This window comes from Pholcus phalangioides, unplaced genomic scaffold (genome assembly GCF_987345545.1).
Source record: "Pholcus phalangioides strain wild (caught in Gottingen) unplaced genomic scaffold, Ppha-v1.0 ptg000001l_1, whole genome shotgun sequence".
Lineage (NCBI taxonomy): Eukaryota > Metazoa > Arthropoda > Arachnida > Araneae > Pholcidae > Pholcus > Pholcus phalangioides.
Window position 1 is genome coordinate 7090728 of NW_028301594.1, and position 21921 is coordinate 7112648.

General features: G+C 33.4%; 1 protein-coding gene and 1 long non-coding RNA gene across 2 annotated transcripts in view; one reads left to right on the forward strand and one right to left on the reverse strand.

Annotated features, from left to right (window-relative positions):
• The first annotated feature begins 337 nt into the window (after window positions 1–337).
• The window catches only part of LOC149089773 (G protein-coupled receptor dmsr-1-like), a 31881-nt gene continuing 10297 nt past the window's right edge, over window positions 338–21921 (forward strand). The window contains exon 1 of the mRNA XM_089246148.1: window positions 338–472. The gene's annotated coding sequence lies outside the window, so the exon portion shown is untranslated. The remainder of the gene's footprint in view (window positions 473–21921) is intronic.
• LOC149089774 (uncharacterized) overlaps window positions 8773–21921 on the reverse strand; it is a 71385-nt gene continuing 58236 nt past the window's right edge. Inside the window, exons 2-4 of the long non-coding RNA XR_016194348.1 lie at window positions 16949–17069; window positions 13700–13807; window positions 8773–8952 (exon numbers count right to left, since the gene is read on the reverse strand). This is a non-coding gene — a long non-coding RNA (uncharacterized LOC149089774). The remainder of the gene's footprint in view (window positions 8953–13699; window positions 13808–16948; window positions 17070–21921) is intronic.

The following is a 21921-nucleotide window of genomic DNA, read 5'->3' on the forward strand; positions in this document are numbered from 1 at the left end:
ATATATTCAAACTTAATTCGGTGAAATTTTAAAGTTTTACGACCGGACGGAGATTAATACTTATCTCCGAATTCCAAACGCGTTCAGAATAAATCACAAGGTCTTTCATTTTATTTATTTTTTACAAAATATCGGAACTTTTACGACTGTTGAGATACGGATGAGAGGAAAGAAGTGATATGTGGAGTAAAATGCGCAAGCGCGAAGACGAGATTCCTGATTGATTCAAAAAAGAAGAACGCGAAAGATGAACTCGTTCTCTCCTGTGTGTGCTTTAATTCTCTTCTCTGCCTCCTTTTCTCACTTTCATCTTGTCTCGTCGAATCTCTGGACGAACTTCACACACCTCTCACAGCTATAGAAATATAGCTCTAATAAACACATACAATACGGTACTATCTCAAACACGATCATGAAGAATTTGATACATGAAAACATATATGACTTATCCTTTCTGGAAACTCCTCAAAACGTGAGTATTTAAAAATTTTTCTCTCCAATAAGTTTTTCCTAAAATTTGAAGATGACTGCCTGCCTTCAAATGACGAAATTCACAAAAATTTTTGATATCATTTTTATGTGTTCATTTAAAAGTGCAGCTATTATAGAATTCAAAACTGTTTCATTTTCATCCCTACAATAACTAGAAGCAGAGTTACATTGCGAATTAAGTAAAACGAGTTTAATGTTCCTAGTCTGAAAATGAAATCTTTGAATATGTTTCCTGAATATTTGTGTTTTTTTGCTTTTCCACTTCACGAAAAACTTGATTTCTGAGGCATTTCCAAAATATCTCTATGAAACTTTCCCACTTTATTTCAAACAGTTTTGGCTATGCAATGAACTAAAAACGAAGCGGTATGCTCAAAACTTTTTCATTTACATGATTTTGGATTGAGAATACCAAGTATTTTTTCACGTAAACAATTATATCTCAAAAAAGCTTTCTAAAATTTTAATTCATCACTATGAACAATGTCATAGCGATAATCTGTCTGAAGAACATGCTGAGACAAGCAATAGTTTTAAGTGTACAATGTCTAGAAGAAGTACTGTAAATATGTTAATTCTACATATAAAATCGGCGAAATATATATATTTTTTTACCGAAATATTCATGAAATAACATTTATTTTCTTAATTTTATACTACATCCAAACCAAAACCACATTCGTTTTATCCAAAATGACTTTAAAAAAAAATCAACCCGAAGGCAAGCAGTCTCCTAAAATATAAAAAAATCTCTTCTGTTAAAACAATTTATACCCATTATGAAAAATATTTCGATGATATAAAAAATACGAAATTAATGAAGAAAATTTTAAAATATGTTTACATTTAACCATCTATGGTCCTTATATGATATTGCATGGCAAATAAATGGTCAAAAAACCCCACTATACTAATTTTTTTTTCTAAACTTTTTAGTATTTTAAAAAGTACAGCTTTTAATGTCATTTCGGTATATAATGCGGCTATATAAGTGCAATTATTTTTTTAACGATAAAGAAAGTTGATACCTTGTCGATGTCGTTCTCTGAGAGTTGCTGCAATTTTACGTGTTCGGAGATTTATAAAACCGTACTAAATTGAGGAATGAGAGAAATATAAAATTTTTAAGGTAAAAACTATTCAACTTTGTTAAGCAAGATTTTTTTTATCTGTTCATAGATAGCAATAAGGTCAAGACAAATATACCTAGTCATTATACCTAGCAATGAATGAACAATTTGTTTTTATAATTACTTATAAATTTATCTGAAAGGTAAAATAAAATTAACTGATACGATTCCATTACGAAATTTTTATAATGTTTTTGAAAATTTATACTTTTTGATAAAACTTGATGTTTGTGGAAACAGATTTGAACTTGTATTAAATTTCAGTTTAAGTTTAGGCACTTTGCGGCTATCTACAATATTTCCGTGCATGATTTTTAAATCCTCTATGGCTTACCCCAAACGTTTGATTTTTTTTTACAAAAACAGATGTAAATGGGTACTGTTAGTATATTTTTTAATTGAAACAATACATATTTATATTTATATATATATATATATCTCAATTCAATGGATTAGAGTAGATTTTTTAATTAGCCAAAATAGTTAATTAAGAATAAAATATGCAATTTGAATTTATCTTAATGCTATCTATACAGGGTGAGTCAAAACTCAACGTACAAACTTTTAGAGGAGGTAGAAAACACAAAAACAAAACAGAATCACAGAAGAATGTATCACATTTTTTTTATGCATAACTGTGGATGGTAAGAACTTTGAGCGCTTGTTGCGTGAAAATTAACGTGTACACGTACTGTCCTCGTGTAAAGTATCGCTAAATAAAGAGTTTTTCCACCCGTTATTGGATTGTCATTTCTGCACCTTCGTTCATCCTCCATCTGATCATGTTGAGGGTTTCCGATCACGCATTCCTATGTGATCCTGTTTTGTTTTTGTGTTTTCTACCTCCCCTAAAAGTTTGCACGTTAAGTTTTGAATCACCCTGTATGCAGATAAAATCCCATAAGTTTTAATCTTGAATTTAATTTCGAATCTCTACAATTTTCTGTGATTTTATAAATCTCTGAAAGCATAAAATTTCAGCAGCTCTCAAAAAATGACATCAACAAGGAATGAATTCTATTTGCAATGTATAGAGTGTCCCACAATCGACTGACGGTATTCAAAATGGGATAGCAAGAAAACCGTGACAGATATTAAAGTCATTCTTGCGGAATATAAATATGCAAAGTCAGGAATTTCAGATACGCCATTCATGTTGCAACTGAATGTATAGTTATCAAACTAGAAAAATTAACATTTTATCCGGACAGTAAGAAAGACCCCAGTAAGAAAGTCGCTGCTCTGCCTTTTCTGATGCCAACAAAAAAAATCCACGTTTTTATGTGCAATATTCACAGAGATATTTGAATTCAAAAATTGGATAAAAGTTGGGAAAGAATCGTTGTCCGTTAGTTTTTGCTGTTCTTTCACAACTTTCCTACGATTTTTGAATTCAAATATATCTGCGAACATTGCATTTAGAAACGTGAATTTTTTTTGGCATCAAGAGAGACAGGGCAACAACATTGGGTTTTGGGCACAGGGTGTCCGTATAAAAAAGTTAATTTTTTTTATTTGAATACGAGGATGAATCATTAAGTAAGTCACAAATTGATACGATATATCTTAGAGCATAGTAACAGATACTTTCAAAGAATATTAATAGATGACCGCATTATCCAGTTTTATGATATTCATTTCATATCAACTAGTAACATTCACACGCATGCGTAATTCAGTTTCAAAATGGTGATGGTGCTCGATGATTGTCCGTATCGGCTCTATCGGACCGATCCGATAGAGGACTATTGTCAGAATTTTGTGGGCAAAAGGACTTGACGCAAAAAATATTCACAAAGAAATGTTTCTTGTTTATGGAGAGAAGTGTTTATCGCCTAAAGCAGTGCACAATTGTTCGAGGAATTTTCTCAAGGCCGCTCAAACATTCGTGACAATGATCGAAGTGGGCGTCCCGTTTTGATTGAGACAGAATCAATAGTGCAGCAGGTGGGGGAATTGATTTGGGATGATCGCCTAACACAAGAGACAATTCAAAAATTTAGTTGGAAACTTCTACAGCATTCACCTAACAGCCTCGACTTAGCCCCAAGTGATTTTCATCTGTTTAGTCCACTAAAAACCCCTCTTGGAGGCATCATTTCGCAGATGATGAAGAGGTTCAAGATGAAATCTTAATGTGGCTGAGACAGCAGCCTAATGAATTTTGTGCAGCTGTTATTAAGTTCACTCATAAAGCGATGGGATAAGTGCATAAATATTGGTGGCGATTATGTTGAGAAATAAAAATAGTTTTGAAGTGATTAAATTATTTTTGATTACTTTTTTGTGTGACTTACTTAATGACTCTTTTACGCAACTATACAACCCCCTTGCAAAATGAATGACGTATGTAGCTGAAATTCCTGATTTCACACATTTATATTCCGTAAGAATGTCTTTAAAACCTGCCACCGTTTTCTTGATATCCCATTTTGAAAACCGTCAGTCGATTGTAGGACACTGTACATTCAAATAGGCTCAGGACAGGATTAGTAGGCATATGGGTTTATCAGACATATAATAAGTTTTGTCAGTTACGAAATATTAATAAATTGAAAGAATTTTAAATTACGACATTTTTAAGCAGTGAAAGTCAAGATGAAATACTTTATCTATTTTTTTTAATCCTGTCTCACGGCCTCTAATACAGAGGTCCTCCAACCATTTTCTAGTCCCAATCATTGCCTGTACCCATCATCAAAAGAAGAGCACCCTTGCGGCAAGTTTGATATACGAATTCATGAAATCAGGATGATTTCAGTCCTTGAATGCAACTTGTAAAAGGTGTTTAATTGGGACGTTGATCAAGTGGTTGCGAGCGTGAAATCGGAAACGAGCATCGAGTGCTCCGGGTGCTTAAGGGAGCAACGGGTTGAAGATGCTTGCTTAAACACTTGGCGGCTTTGTGCTACTGTGCCCTTCACACTTATAGCCGGCTCATATATTGCTTAAATATAATCACCTTATTAAAAAATTTATAATGAATTTTAGGAACATTCTTGACTTTTAAAGCTCGTCTCATCTACGAGTATAGCATAAAGTCATTTGCTCTTGAAGAAAATTGCTCTCATCTAAAATTGTTCTTTGGCCGGAAGAATAAGGATTAAGACACTATAAAACGTTGTCAATTTCTCTATAATAGATGCTTTTTCCGATGTCTACGCCTGATTTGCTTTGTAAATGTGGGCTCTTACTCTTTGGAACTCGAAGAAATTCTCGTCTAATTAAGTGTTCGTGTCGAGTAGAAAAATAATAATGATACTTCCCGAAAGAAATAGAAGCACGAAGGTGATATTTAGCGGGTTATGTCATAAAAATAAAAGAGTGTTTGTTATAATAACAGCGGCTGTCATTTTTCTGAGCGGTAATAACTTCTCGCTTGGGAGTTTTCTCTAGTCACCAATTTGGTTTCACGTCCTTCAACTGGACGTGATCTTGCGGCTCTTGCAAGTATCTTATAAAAAAGAAACGGTTATTCAGAGATCAATAGCACATGGCTGAAAAAACTTTTCTCAGAAAAAAAAGTTGATACAGTTGATAAATACAGTGATTCCTCGGCTAAAGAAGATGATTCGTTCAGGAATTGCGTTCGTTAGCCGAAACGTGATTTTCCATAGGTTGCTATAGAAAATCGTTTGATTCGTTCCAGCTCCTACCCAAAATATAAAGGTGAGTTTTTTAAAACACCGAGGAAATAGATAAAGACTGACTGGAGGTTAAAATGAACAGCTTAAAAATTGGATAAATGAGAATCTACAAGAAGATGAGAGATGCTGAAGATCTTTTTATTTTCCAGTATGTACACAACCACAACACCAGCTTTCTCTTAAAGCTCGTGCTGACACAACCCAATTGAGTTCGTAGGTGTCCCCCATCCATTTGCGATTTGGTCAGCTCATTTCTATGTCTGATACATGGGGAAGGAAAAGATAATCTCCAAGAATGTCCAGACTCTTCAGTTTAATGTTAAAGAGCCTCGCATATAAATATGATAGGTTTTAGCCTACCTCATTCTATTCTATCTTATTCGTGCATTGGAATACAAATAATAAAAAATAAGTCATAGTAATAATGTGGCAGAAAATATTAAAGAATTTTGGGAATGTATATTTACAGTGTATGTGTAGTGAATATGGGCATTGCGACATTATCTTTCGAAGTGAAGTTGTCAGCATCTCCAAATGCCTGCTCGTGAACAGTTAATTGAAATGGCTGTCATAAATATTGGTATATGCATGTATTTCTTATGTATATAAATGCTTTCATGCATGCAAAAATGTAAAATAATTACAGTGACTTCGGTTAACGAGCTTAATTAATTCCACCAACGTGCTCGGTGTCACTAGTATATCGAACCAAACTGTTCCATAGAAAATATTGGAAACTCGGATAATTCGTTCCATAATTAGTCATCCACTTAAAAATGACTAATAAAAATGACTTCAATCAATAATACAACACCATAATAATATAAAAAATAATACAACACAATATTATCAGTTCCTGTCCATTTTATATCACTCGTTCTTGAATGTCATTCTTATGCACTTACCAGTCCCATAGTCTTTCCAAGAACACTATCTCTTCGACAAATGTTGGCTCCTATTCCCTCAAAGTCAAGTTCAATAAGGCAAATCAACCTACAGTTTCCTCCAAGAAGAATTAAAAAAAAACCTTTAAGCGTACCATACGCGTGGTTACAATGCTACATCTAGTTTCTTATCGTAAACAGTCACGCTCGCACGTGTGTTCATTTTTCAAGTGAAGCACGCTGACCTCAGACTGTAGGGTAGAATATTACCCACAATTTCACAGTACGGATGTGGACGGAAGTGAAAAAACTATCAGCTGATTTGTGATAACTTGAAAATAAATAAACAAAGCGCAGCTGAAATCAAAGCAAAGTTTAATTTTGCTTTGAATCATCACTTGTTAACCGAGTCAAAATTTGTTCAAAATTTTTGCTCGCTATGCGAATTACTCAACCGAAGCTACACTGTATTATAAACCGCAGGGGCACTAAATTGCTACTCGGGAGATGTTAATGGCTCTCCATGGGGGCAGGATATTGTAAAGTTGATTTTTGTAGAGGTCGATGCGAGTTCATCGGGTTCTGGTGACAGTAATTCTGATGATTGCAGATAGCAGCACTGCACATAACAAGCATTACACGGAAACAAACTTCACTGAAGGTTCACTATACATACACACGCATTCCAACATTTACCAATTCGTTAGAGGTTCCGCAGAGAAATTATGGACGAGGTGCATGTCTGGTTTAGTAGTAATAGTCATTCTGATGGTCATTGGCGCAAAAATTCAGCTCACGACGCGGCTATTTTATGTTAGTGTATGCATTTATATCAACGAAAATGTTCGTTATATGAATCTGTATTCGCAAGCCGAGGCAAAATAATCACGAAAAAACTCTTCGTTAGTTGACAAATCTGAAAGCGGAGGCATCACTATATACCTATTTAAATGTATTTTGTAGATCACTAAAAAAAAAATCGATTTTAATTTTATATAGTGAAAAGTTATCGGTTATGTTTTCCGTCACGTCTAACGAAAATTTTTGTTTACCTTTATAGAAATGTTTTTGAAAGGAGAAGGACGTTTTTCGACTTCAAATAAATTTTGGTAATCTGAATTTTACTTAAAATTTTTTAAGCATTAAATTTTCAAATGGGGTATATACTAAAAGAGAGGTTTATTTGAACATAAATATTTATGGGAAACTAATTATCACTGGAATAGTTTATGGATTATAAAACTTGTGAACTGCGAAAGAGTGGGAAAAAGAAGGAATGGTTATAGTATATTCAAATTCCTTTTTGTGTGACTGCTCTTCCAATTCATGACCGAATTGCACAAAATTTTTATAAACTCTATATAATTATTTGTAACCTTGATAACACATTTGGGAGGCTGAAAAAATAGGACATTAATTTAGCATGGCTTTTCTTTGCAATTCATGTAAATTTCAGATTAATTAACTTTTTCGTTAATATAAATTAAATGTAATTAAAAATTAATAAGCAATTATGATTTCGGGAAATTTCATGCACCATGTGACAGAAATATTAGGGAATAAACTTACTCTATCCATTATTAAAAGAAATTCTATCTATAATTATTTTCCATCTTTAATAGCTTTCTATTATTAAGAATGTTCATGATCATGAAAAAAAAAATTTCAGATTGAAAATCAGGATGGAATTTCTGCAAATTTAGTTATTGAAAGTTAATAAAGAACTCTTATTTCTTCGTAAACGAAATTTAAAAAATACCGTGTCACCATAATTAGAATTAATTTAATTCCAAAAATCTTCGTTTTATACAAAAATTTATGAAAATTACTAGAAAAAAAATCCTACGCAAACGCAACATCAGTCAAAAAATGTGTAAATCTCGAACAAGTATGTAAATTCATAAAAAAGTATTTTTTTAATTGAAAAATTTAAAAAATCAATTTTTTCATGTATTTTCAAGCAATATTTTGATGCAATGAGCAGTTGATAAGTTACAATATATATACCGATAATCAATTTTTTTAAATCAAAATGGCATCAGAAAAAACATTTCAGTTATTTTGTGTTCTGATCCATGGCAATTAATTTTGAGTTACTAATTAAAAATGCATATTAAAACATTTCACAAATTATAAAATGAAAATGCATGCATTGAAGGGTTAAGAAAATACATATGATGCTTAAATATACGTGATTTGTAATTGATCGGTATCGTGATTTGATATCATGATCATTTGTATCTGCTCATACATACACACACACAGCGGAATAATATATAAAATATGTATATATAATAGTAATATGTATATATGTAGTAAATATTATATATATAGTATGCATACATAATAGTTATATATATCATTTAAATTTCAATAAAGAAATTTTCATATTCCAGTTGATACATTCGACAAAAAATAATTCGTATATTCTACAATCGAAAGGACAACTTGAGCGTTGATATAATCATATTTTTATGTATTCAAACTTACATGAATACCAAAATAACCATTTGAAAAATGATAAAATACAAACATTAACATCATCGAAGAACTATTTTAGGGGGGAAAAAAAGAGATACAAAGAAACGATATATGTGATTTTTTTCATTCATATATTTATTGAATTCTCAAGATAAAAAAAAAATAAGATAGTTGTATTCTGATGTTTGGTAGAATTTTTATTCTATTCAGAGGCCATTGATGTCGAATTCCACTCCGGGACCGAAGAGAAGCACTTTTCGCATTCGAACGGTACAGGAATATAAATGAGCAATCAACTCAAAACGTTTCAACCTTTTTCTTGAGGAGAAAATTCAGTCAATAGAAATGTAAATAATAATAACAATAAAATAAATTCTTTCCCATTTCGTATGCAAAATATATCCGAATTATTTTCATCCATAACCAAAACTGCGTTTTAAATGTGTAGAATTTTTTCCCTTGATTCATAAGTTTCTTTTATCTGGTATGAAATTAGAATTTTATGGATGCTATCATTTAGTGCTCAAAGAGGAATATGATAAATAATTTATGATTATTTTTTATTTGGAAAACTAAAAAAATTCTAATGAGACTCATTCGGGTTTCGGATCAAGTTATTTAAAAAAATCAAGCGAAGGGAGTTCTATGCGCGTAATTGAAAAATTCGTATTTTATTTAATACTCTCAGCAGTTTGGTAATTTGTTTCATTAAAGTGAGTTTACACAAGGGGTCCCGTAACTTCTTGAATATTTAAAAAATTCATAAAAATTTAAAGAATTATTATATTTGAATGTTGTTTGCGAAAAAGTTATTTCTCACGAAAAGGGATTTTTTTATTTGGTACAGAAAAAAAAATTGTGCGAATTTCCGTCGACAGAGGGCGCTGCACGAAGATCCAGCAGAAGTGATTAGACCTGAACCTTCCTTCAACTTCTTCTGTATTCGAAACGTTCGTAAAGCTTCAGCCACACTCCAAATGCTGCCGCAATATTGCACATGCAAACGGGGCTTAAGCGAGAATAGTTTTTCCGTAAACCGCATTCAAACATACCAATTCCTTCAATTTTTATGACTTTTTAAACTATTACACGAATTATGAGACAGCCTGTACTTTGAAGTTCTAGTTCTTGAATAAATTTATGCACAAAGTTTTAATATTTATCTTTGACGAAGACAATGGATGGAAATAATGAAAAAAAAATTCTTGCATTACTTTCATTAGAAAATATTTATTACGTTTTATTATTTTAAATATGTACAGACTTATGTGCTACTAAACCACACACACACCTCGTCCATATTCTCTTCAGACAGAACCTCTGACGAATTGGTATATGTTAGAATGTGCATGTACGTGTTGTGAACCTAACGTGAAGTTCGTTTCTGAGTAATGCTTGTTATAGTGCTGCCATCTACTTCTCGAACTATGAGTGAAGTGAAATGATTGAATAATTGTACCGTTTTAGTCCTACTGATCTCTGCATAGAGACTTTTTAACGGGGAGATCGGCTCGCATTTGCACCTCGAAGTTGGGACCTACGAAAAACGAACTTCAGCCGATCTCAAACTTATGTGCTGCGTTTTGATGCAGTTTTACAATAAAATCATACATAGACAAAAAATATTTATCTCTTAGAAGAATCTTAAACGTAGGATTCAACCATGTGACGAAAAAAAGAAAAGAAATGTCGCTGATGCAAAAGCTGTTGCTTCAAAAATGGTCAAGAGGGCAATAATGTTTTTGATGCAAATAATAGTCATGAGCATAATCACTATTAGTATGTACCACCTAGCTTGTGCCGTTATCAGCGTATCTTCCTGTTAAACGTTAATGTCACTGTCTGAAAAGGTGCCAATGCATTTTTTATGCTAGAGAAACATGACCGCGTGCGTGCGTGTTTTATATTATGTCTGTGTTGGTGCGTTGTCTTAGAAAATAATTTCCATGCCCTAGAGAGAGAAATTTTTTAATCCACTTTCTAGGCAGCACGTGAAACAGTTCCAACGTACTAAAGGAACCCTCCAAGTAATTTCCCCATTCTAGGGAACACACACACCGTCGAAGTTACATACACATTCTAGAAATCATCTGAAAAGTATAGTTGTTGCATCCAACGCCCGACATTGGCCAGTTGACCCGGAATTTCCGACAGAATTCGGATTTTTTTTTCTGGATCGAAAAAATGGCTAGAGGTCGCTATAATATCGATATCAATCCCTCAAGATATTGATATTCGGATTCTTTTGATCATTAGAGTTTCCATTCTAGGAAATTCCATTCCATAATTATAGAATAATCTGGAAAATTTAGTCTTCAATTAATAAATTGCAAATGCTGTATTCGAGAATTACAGTATGATATAGAAATAAAATCAGCCTACTATAAAAACAATCCAGTAAAATTAAATAAAACAAATATTAATTTCTAATACAAAAATAAACATTCGATGGCATTATAGGTTCTTGTGCTATTAAAAATACAATTATTCAATTATTCGTTACTACTGGAATATTTATGAAATTAAATTACGTTTTCCAGCGCTTTTCCGATATTCACGGCATACTACAGAAATAGCATTCTTAGCTCTTGGAAAATAATTTTATTTAATGGTCTCTTTAAAAATCACTTGACTGCGTGAACGCCGTGAGCCATGTTTGAAATGCGACGTTCATTTAATCTTTTATACGGAATTATTTCTCGCTCTTTATAACGTATGAATTAATTCGATTTTCATTTCCTACGACTTTTGTACTATATAAATGACGTAAACATCGAGACTTCTCTCTCATGCTCTCGTTAATCTGCCAATTAAAGACTTTTTTTAAATTTAATATTGCTATTCCCGAATATGATGCATCTTCGATTATGAGTTTCCCCTCAGTAATTAAATAAAAGAAAGAAACGAGATGGCATAAAAGAGCAACATCGCAGAGGCGGAAAATTTCTTAAGCGCACCTGCAGGAATGAAGGGATAAAATTGGACCGAAATTAATTACCACGGGGTAAAACAGCTTGAGTTGTAGGCTCTGTTTATATTCTTTAAGCTTCCACTTACCGGGAAAATATTTTACTATTACTTCGTTCGGTGCGGAATATACAGTCATAAATATTCTTTGGTCTGAATGGGAAGGACAAACCATTCTCAAGCATGTGCTGGCAAAGAATGGATTTTTTTTTTCAATGGCTTTTTTTGTTTTTCTGGAAAACACTTGACACTATATTTGCTTGCTAACCCATTATCTGGCAATGCTGCTCTTAAGCACAACATGTCTCCAATTTCTTGACAAGCCAAGCAACAACGAATTTTTGAGCCTTGCATTTAGGAAGGAAATGCCGTGCGTTGAGGAGACATATTGCTGTGCATTCTCCAAAAATGGTAGAAAAGCAATTGACAAACAATATATGACATATTTATACTACTCAAATCTTTGTGAATTAAAAATACAGCGTGTTCCCTGAAGTGCAACATGCTATACTTTTTAAAATGTTGACAACAATTTTTTTGCCATGTAATAGCATTTAGGGTGGCTCATTTCCTTAATATATAACTCTCAAAATTTTTCTCTTCTTAATATTTCGATGCTTGCCAATTGAAAGGGTTAACCAGTCAAAGTATTCATCAAGTTATAATCTCGAAGCACAAATAAAATTGTCAGATCCTTAAAAAAAAAATTAAAGTACGGGACACGTATGGCTGACTTGAAATATGAATGGCAGTACAAACCAATATGGAAAATCATAGGCCAGAAAAATGCTCACTTGTTTCTGTTTTCAACAGATGGTGTCATTACAATAACTAAACTTTCCCCACTGCTTCCAGTTCTAAGATTAATTGCTTTACATATATAAATAACATTATCTCTGGAACACGAAAGATAATTATTATCGTATTTTCCGGTAATAAGTCACACTTAGCAAAATGATCGAAAGAAAAAAAAAATTGGTCGGGGACACCGCAGCTTCCTATAAACCGCACGTAATTTTTGTTCAAAAACGGAAAAACACCAACTTCGGAATCGTATAAAGTTTTGAGCGCTCAACTTACCTTTCAAGTTTTCGCTAAGAATTTTCTAATATTATGCGACATTGTTCGTGACTAAAAATTAAGTTAGCAAATTTTAACTGTACCAAACAGAAATGCACAAAAAAGTATAAGAAACAATTATAATCCCTTAAAGTCGGAGAGGCTCATGGAAAAAAGTTATTTGATAAGGCGTGGTTGTGTATTAGTAGCAGGAGCTAAAAAAAATTCACTTTTGAAGCTTTATCATTCGTTTCTTATTTCCTTCGACTTATGTACTGCATAAATGATGCAAACATCAAGAGAGAGGAGACTTCACTCTTACGCTCTCGTTAATCTGCCAATTAAAGACCTTTTTACACTTCATATTTTTATTCTGAATATAATGCATTCTCGATTATAAGTTCCCCCAGTAATTAAATAAAAGAAAGGATCGTGGTATAAAAGCAACATCACAGCGGAGAAAAATTTCTTAAGCACACCTGCATGAATGAAAGAATAAAAGTTGGGTTAGAATTAATTACCGTGGCACAACAGCTCGAACTAAAGACTGTTTATATTCCCAAAAAGCTTCCAATTACCGGAAAAAAAACATGTTACTAATATTTAGTTTGATGCGGAATACGAAAAGCCATTAATATCCTGTGAGGTGAATGGAAAGGACGAACTATTCTCAATCATGCGCTGGTAAAGAATGGATTTTGGGTTTCTTCTAGGAAATACTTGTTATTTTTGCTTTTGACCAGTCAAAATCTATCATCAAGTTATAATCTCGATGTTTATAAGATTGTCAGCTTAAAAAGAGAAGGAAAATGCAAGACACGTATTTTGTGACACTAGGAGAGTGGCTGACTGGACAAACATGGCAGCACCAACAAACATGAAAGATCATGAGCCAGAAACATTTTTCCAATTTGCTTGGTTTTGTCTTCTACAGATGATGCCACTACACTAACTTAACTTTCCCCACCGTTCCTGCTCTAAGAATAATTGCTTTACTTATTATGTTATATATTTTCCGACACATAAAAATAATAATTACCGTAATTTCCGGCAAATATGACGCTGAGATTTATAAACCACACAAAGAAAAATGACCTTTCTTTTCCACCGCTCATCAACTCTGATCATATCATCATACGGCAGTTCACTGAAGAAAAATGACCAAAAGAAAAAAGTTTTCGTAAGCACAACTGCAGCTTCCAATAAGTCACACATAATTGTTGTTCAATAAAAACAAAAAAACGCCAACTTTGAAACAGAATATTACAGTGGGTCGCGTTAACGAACCTGGGGGGGGGGGGGCTCGTGAGAGATTCTCTAAAATGAAAACGACCGAAAAAGAAATTTATTTCCATTTTTCTAAACGTAAATGCCTATTCCAAAACAAAAATGCTTCAAGGTGTGTGAACAGCTACTTACCATACGTTTCATATAATGTAATTTTATTAAATTCTGCTCTCGTACAATAATCAATAGATCATTTATACAGGCGATTCAGAAAAAATGAGCCAGTTTGAAATATTTCTACATATTTTTAAAAATTAAAAACACAGAACACGATGAGCAGTATGTGACCGAATAGGGGGAAAATGTCTAAATTTTTTAGATTATGAACTAAATTTGATCATTTTGTCACACCAAGGTCATTTTTTGCACGCGAGGGCTAATAGGCCGGGACATACAGTTTATTGCCGATTCCAAACGGCAGCCTTTTATTTTTATACTAACCGAGAGGTTGGTGCGCTAAACAATCGATGTGGGACTCCCTGTGGCAATCTTTGCTGTGGTCATGTTGGCGTTTCTGTTGTACCTTTGTATCAAGAACGTTTCTGACAAGAACGAACAGGGTCCTGAAATCGCGACAACTCTAAACCATCCTTTGGTACTTTAGGCGAGAATCTTACGGACCTGGGCTACCCCGCCCGTGAACAATAAATAACGCTAGTATTTATTGAGGGCTTCAAAAGGGCTTCGTTTATGAAGCCCTTTTGATGAAGAAGTAAAGTCATTGAAAATATTGGGAGGGCTTGAAAATTTCGGAAGGAAGAGGGCGGGTGTTAAAAATATTGTGGGGAGTACACCGGGTATATTCGCTGTAATAGAAAATACTTCTGTAGTTGAAAAAATAATTTTGTATAATAAAGCAAGGGTGGCTGTATCACAACCACGAAAATGTTATGAATATTCAAAAGATAACAAATCAACTTGTCTTTTTCAACAATCAAAGTATTTTTCCTTACTAAAGGAACCGAAAATATTTTTACACTGGGCCCTGCGTTTGGTAATGGTGACCCTGAATTTTGTCACTAAATTATCCACTCTGCACCATTACGACGCGCGTAGTACATATTCCGTCCTAACTTGCGGCTCTGTTGATGACAAAATCCAAGATTCAAGGATAAAAAGCATGTGGGTAGTTTGAAATCTCATAATAAAACAGTTCTGACAACTAAATGCCGAAAAATAATTTGATTTCGTTCGTCATTGATTACGGAAATTGAACCACATTCATTAACAAGTAAATCAAGAATTTCCTAGAAAACGGGACACATGTTAACCATATGTAGGGGGGGATCGCCTATAAAATTCTTGTCATAAAGGGGTCGTGCTTCGAAAAGTTTGGGAACCACTGCAATATTATAATAACAATATAATATTAAAAACGTTTTGAAAACTTCTTTAACCCATTATTATTTATTCAAAATTTCTTTTCGCCTGGCAATTAACGGGACTAACACGTTTTCCGAAAAACTTTTTTGGGAACGAAACACTGATTTAAAATAGTCTTGGGACGTCTGGTGCACCTAGACACATCCCATGTCAACTGGAAAGAGAGAAAATTCACAGTTATGAAATTAGTTATGGATAAATCTGAATCGAATGAAATAAATGCCTCTCATTGCAGAAACAAAGAAAATAACTATTTTCTTAAATGTAATTTTTACACTCGAACTTTAAATTAAGGAAAAAATACTGGGTGGTCTAAAAGTCTGAACCTGTTTTGAGGAAAAATATGTTTGAGAAAAGCTATTTAAGATAGAGACGAACGGCTTAGAGAATTTTAAAGAGAAGGGTTTTTTTTCTCTACAGTCTGCATGCGCACCCTTAGTGACGCGAACAATGTGGGGCCAATATATAATATCCTGCCATGTTATTTGCAATTTGAGTGTTATTACAAAAGAGGGGAAGTAAAATGAATTGGAGCAAAAAAAAAAAAGCTTTCAAACCTTTTAAATGCTCTCTTTGTCTCTATCTTTAACAGCTCTTTTATTTTTTCATATTTTTAAAATATTTTTCAAGTCAGGTCCAGGCTTTTCAGCCGCCCAGGATTTAATGCAAGTGCAGCTGTGAAAAAATAAAAAACCCCTTAAATTCAAATAAAAAGTTTAGTGGAAACAGTTCAACAGAAATTAAATCAATAAGTTATAAACAATTAATAATATTAATTGATGTAATTGATATACACTATGTCACCAAAAGTCAACACAGTAATTGATATACACTATGTCGCACTTTGGAGTTTAGACATTTTCTCGAATTTCTAAAAAATTACTAGACGAATCATTCTGAAGTTTCGGTCATGAACTCTATGCTACAGAGTACCCACAATTTTTTAAAACATTTATTTTTCTCATTTAAATTTTTGACGGTCCGCTCGTGATTGAATTTTCACTGCGAAATGCACTCGTGATTGAATTTTCACTGAGTACTAACATAGGGTTTACATATGCGAAATTTCAAAACAATTTGCCTAGTATTTTTCTAGAAATTTGAGAAAAATGTCTAAACTCCAAACTGAACACAGATTTTTGTTATAAATTATAAACAGCAACTAGTCATACTTCCATTCTTTGTAAACATTCCATGTTAGATACAACATAGCAAGAAATGCTATATAGACTTCACATCCTCTACATCACTAATGATGCACGTGTGGAAATTTTGTAGTGAATAAAAAAAAAAAAGAAAAACAACTTTAATACCGCCTTTATCAAATTCTTTACCTTCATTTTTCTAGTATCCCTTTTATAAAAATGACCAAAGATTCGAATAGCGACAAATTCGATTAGAAATTCAAGTGCTGGGAATTCATTCCCAATATATTTTTAAATAGAAAAGTATAATCTCATCAAAATTTTTTTTTTTAAATTCTTCAAGTCATAGCAAAACTTTAAATAATAACAACACACGAGTTTATGGAGAAAAAAAGTTCTCGCATAACGTATTTAAAATCAATATTCAAATTGAAAAAAAAAGAAAGATTTCAAGTAAATTACAAAATGATTACCATTTCTCCCCCACGTTTAATCCTCTCACTCGACATTGAATAATTGAAGCATGTATCATGTCAGGCATTTAACTCGTCTCTGCTAATATCTCTTCGCTGTCTGTGTATCGATTTCTTTCATCTGATTATGACACGAGAAAAAATTGCACTAATTAAATTGGACATGCAAAAAAAAAAATAATAATAATAATAACGCCAAAACAGCTCATTCATCATCATCTCGCTTGAAGTAAAGGACAATAAAATAATTCAAAAAATAATAAAAAAAATCACAAAATAATTTAAAATGCAAGTAATAAATCGGAGAAGAATTCGGAAAGAAATATAAATCACGTGTCAAAAGAAAATCAGTAAAAATATATGTGAAAATGATCTTTCGGAGCATGAACTAAAAACGATGAGATTTTCTTTCCGGTGCAATAACGAAATAAGAACATAACGAATGAACCACACACAAAACTAATGGAAAACGGAAATCCCGATAAAGCTGTAATAACTTTTATCCATCTTAAGCTTTTCTTTGAGACGATACAACACATACATTCCTCATCTCTTTATTTTCGGGGAAGATAACAATTTTCCTCATCCATGGATATTATAACAGGGATGATAATGACAATAATAATAATAATAATAAAACAAACGTAAGAAATGAAAATCTCTTCCGGAAATGATTCACGCAGAAAGAGGGGAAAATATTGATAACATAAATAACTTTCGAGTGTGAAACTTCTATTAATTTGTTAATATGCTTTAGTGAATTCTGTATGATGTATAAAAGTCGTTTAGATTTTTGTCTGTGGGGAGGAATATGCAGTGGATTTCTTCGTCAATTTATGTCATTATCGGAAAATAATATTTTGAGAATAACACGGGCTGTCCAAAGTTGTTTGAACAGCTGATATCTCTGCAGCCCCCGTTGACTTTAGACACATATTTTCAATTGCGAAAAATTTTCGAAGGATATACAGTTACTCAAAATGTCAAATTCTCCAAGGGGTCGTACACATTTTTTGAGCTTCCTTTTTTGTTCTTTACTTGTTTTATTATCGAGAGCTTTGTTCTTTTATTTTCACCCTCGCCAACTATAACTGGATTTTCATCATATACATAGTATACGTTACGGTAAAAGCCCGAAGGCTGGTAAAACTTAGGTTTTGCTCGTAAGACCTAGGTAGTACCAAAACGAGTGGGTAAAAACCCAAATATGTTTCATTTCGCGACTTTTACAGTCAAAGCCCATTTTTAATGAGTAAATTAACAACCATTGTGAACTTTTTGCCACTTATTATTAATAATCAAGTGTATAATTGTTTAGCATCAGGAACTAATAAGTCCTAGGTGGTTGATTTATAAGATAGTTAATTGTTAATTTTTTATAATTATTAATTAACTTTTAGGGGTTTTAGTGGCAGGAATGAAACACGTTTTTAACCGAATCGCTCACAAGCGATTGGCAAAAAATTCGGATGATCACTGTTTGACGAATCGGCAACAACTACGATAGAAGTTTTCATAACCTTGTTCTAACGTAATGGCATGCTAGAAAAAGGAAGGAAAAAAAAGTAGAAAAGTAAGAAAAAAAACAAATGGAAGGAAAACAGTACATTACTATACTCTCTCTTATCTGTAATTACAGATAAGAGAGAGAGAGTAGGTATGAAGCACATATTTCTCTTTTGCACCCTCACCTACCTGTTCTTTTTCCCCTTTCATGTACATGCATATAGTAAAACCTATTTAACCTTAGAGTGGAAGCTTTTTACCTCCTCATCACGGAGATGAAAAGAACTACTTTTTTCTTTTTTTCATAGGGTTCCAACAAAGCTTCGAGATGGTGAGGAGAGAGGAAAGAAAACAGATAGCATTGTTTGAATTTATTTCACTGGCGTTTGGACGAAATATTACGTGCTTGATCGTAAAGTGGTTAATAAGTTCATAATGGTTAATCGCTTCGTTTAAAACGGGTTTTGACTTGATAAAAGTCCGAAATGAAAACGTTTACAAGCGTATTTTGAGCTTTTACCAACTCGCCTTGGTAAAACCTAAGTCTTACCAGTCTTCGGGCTTTTACCGTAACATATATTTAGAAAAAGGGGTGACTCTCTGGGAGAGGGAAAAAGAATGAAAAACTTACTTATGGAAATCTTTTTTATTTCTCCCTAAAATATTTCCTTTTTTCATTTCCTATATACTGACTATAATATCATTTTTAGAGACTTATCTCAGCAAGTTGAGCTGCACATCATCCAAATGTTTTGCCGAAAGCCTGTACGTAAAGGGATTAAATCACTGTGTTCACCAAGAGCTGTTTATAAGAAATATTTGGTAATTTTTCCGACAATTCGCAACATTTTGGGTGAAAATCGGCGATGCTCTGTATTTATGATCCAAATTTCTCGTATTTCTAACGATCAAATTTTTTCACTCCCAATCGTAATAAAATAACAACTTCGTATGAAAATATTTGGTTGCATCTGATTATATTTTCATCAAAAAAAATTCTTGAGAACGTCAACCTTGGTTGTAACGACAAAATTTCGCGGAATCTAAACTGTGTGCAGTTAATTTTGAATTATAAAACATGAAACATTTCACTCCGCGTTTGCAGTCGATATAATGAATACGATTTTGAATACACTCTAGATTATTTTTAGACTTTTCTCAGTAAAATGTACACTACTTCATAGAGGAAATGCAATATCAAGGATCTTTATGACTTAACTTGACTGTACTCTACATTTAAGATAATAGGCGCTTGACTAGGAGTTCACGAACCTCTTGGACTTGGAGTTCTTGGAAGATTTCATCGGAACAGTGAGCTTGGATAAGAGAACACTAATTCATTATTTTTACACATTTTTTCCCCATACATATACATATTGAATATTATTCGTAAAGGGATCCACCTACGTTATCTAATTGACACAGGAGTCTGTGACCTTCATCTTATTTACACGAGGGTTTCACGGAATACAAAAGTTAAAGAACCTCTGCTCTAGAGCGTAACTTTAAAAATTTCGATCTTTCGCACCGAGCCCAACTCCGGTCAATCACCATGGGCAATTTACTACGGAGTAAGTTGTGCTGGAAGTGTGAGTGTGTGTGTGTGCACTTGACAGTCTGAGTACGTATCTCTGATTTTTCAGTGCTGTCATCTACATTTCAAATTGTGAGTGAAGTGGAAAAATTGAATATTTGTATCGTTGTAGGCCTGTTGTTCTCTGTGACTTTTTCGACAAGTTGACCAGCTCGTATTCGTGCCTCGAACTTGGGAACCACAGAAAATCCACTTTTCCGACCACCACTGTGTCACCGGTGGTAATTCGAACCCAGATGTGATGACCCCCCTCGCGATGCGAGTCCGTCACTATGACCACTCGGTCACCACAGCGGCTAACTTTAAAGTTGTTGATGACCGTCACTTGAGGTGAAACGCTTTGCCATCTCTTAATAAAACCATGACTGATTATGTCCTCGATGTTTCCCAGCTGTAAATCACCTCGATGGTACTAGAAGTCATTCATGGCATGGAAGTAATAAATTAAAAAGAGAAGATGGCACTATGTGTATGGTTGAATATGATCGCGGTCACAATAACATCAAATACACTATAACTTGTTTACTTCGAGTTTTGGATCATTCGAACTATTCCGAACTCCCCTTGAGTTTCCAATCTAATTTAATGATAAAATTTCTTGTTTAATTCGAATTTTTTTGGGTAATTCGAAGTTGGGGGAAAAAAATCATGATTTTTGTTCGAGTAACTTTAGTTTGGGAAATTTCTTCATTGATTTTTTCGATCAAGTTGAACAACAAATTTTCAAAAACAAATTAAAATTTGAAAATTATGTTTTCCTTTTTCTACTTTTCTTTGATAATTTAATGCTCATTTTAACCTTGTTCGGCTGGAGTGCACATCGAGAATGTGTACCACTTAATACCGATTATGTTGTTAAACCTATGGGTCCATTCAAAATCCGAATGTTTTCATCGTGATTAAGAGTGTGGAAGGTATCGGAAATTTCAGATTGTAATACAGTCGAACCCCGTTTTAACGAATACCGTTACAGCGAAAATCTCGTTTTAACGAACATTTTCTAATCCCCCAAATAAGTTTACATAGGAATAATGTTAGGTAACCTGGAATTCCTTTATAACGAAATTTCGTTTTAACGAAGTGATTTCTCCGGTCTCTTGGCGTTCGTTACAACGGGATTCGACTATACGTTAATGAAAGTATATTTATTTCCTCGATAGCGTAAGAACAATAAACAGAATTTGGGAAACAGTTTCGTAACTGATGATAAAATTATAATTATCATATGTGAATGCTGAATATTAGGGTGCAATTTGTAGTCATTTTACTGATCCAAGATAAGATTAATTGAATATAATTCGAACTTTTTTTCCAGTTCCTTCGAATAAGCAATTGTACATTCGAAAAGCAACATGTTTAGTTACAATCATAATCTCTAAATCATAGTTAAATGAATACCTTCCATAGTTGCATCATAATCCCTCATTAGTTTCGTTAAATATTTCCCAGGCACAAACTATCACGATTTCGTGATTAAAGTCGAAACAATTTGGAAACATCCCGATGTCTATGTATCGTGTGTGTGTGTGTGTACAGTACGCATAAGCGGCTTTCGTTTCGCAATCTTCCAAGAAACGACGGTACTCTGGCGACGATGCCAGTCGAAGTGAATAATTTGTTTCTCCTACGCCTCATTTAAGACCATGAAAGTCGAATTAGTTCGCGCTTAGGAAACGGAGATGGCTTCTGCCCAATTAAGATGCTTCTAAGCAAATACGTTTCCGAGAAGTGAGAGAGAGAGAGAGCCCAAGCGTTAGTGATGAAAGTGGCCGATTCGTCTTAATAGTGGTTTTCCTTGCTAAACTTTGGACGTTTGCTAAGTACCGTTTCGCGCTTACCATCGGGATCAATTATCCATTCATTTTGTAACTCT